Raw genomic sequence first — 239 nt, 5'->3', positions numbered from 1 at the left:
TGGTTTTTGGTAGGATTGTCATTCTCATAGTATTGATTCTTCCTATTCACGGACAGTGAACATTTTCCCAACTATTTAGGTCCAATGTTGGGCTCTATGAGGAGAAGTGTGGTGTCAGGATTGGTGGAAGAGCTATTAACAATCTGCATTTTGCAGATGACACAACCCTGCTTGCTGAAACAGAGGAGGACCTGATGCACTTGTAGCAGAGGGTCAAGGACTGCAGCCTTCAGTATGGA

The sequence above is a fragment of the Elephantulus edwardii genome, unplaced genomic scaffold (assembly GCF_000299155.1).
Source record: "Elephantulus edwardii isolate Elephantulus edwardi_28Jun2011 unplaced genomic scaffold, EleEdw1.0 scaffold00362, whole genome shotgun sequence".
Lineage (NCBI taxonomy): Eukaryota > Metazoa > Chordata > Mammalia > Macroscelidea > Macroscelididae > Elephantulus > Elephantulus edwardii.
This window is presented reverse-complemented; position numbering follows the sequence as displayed.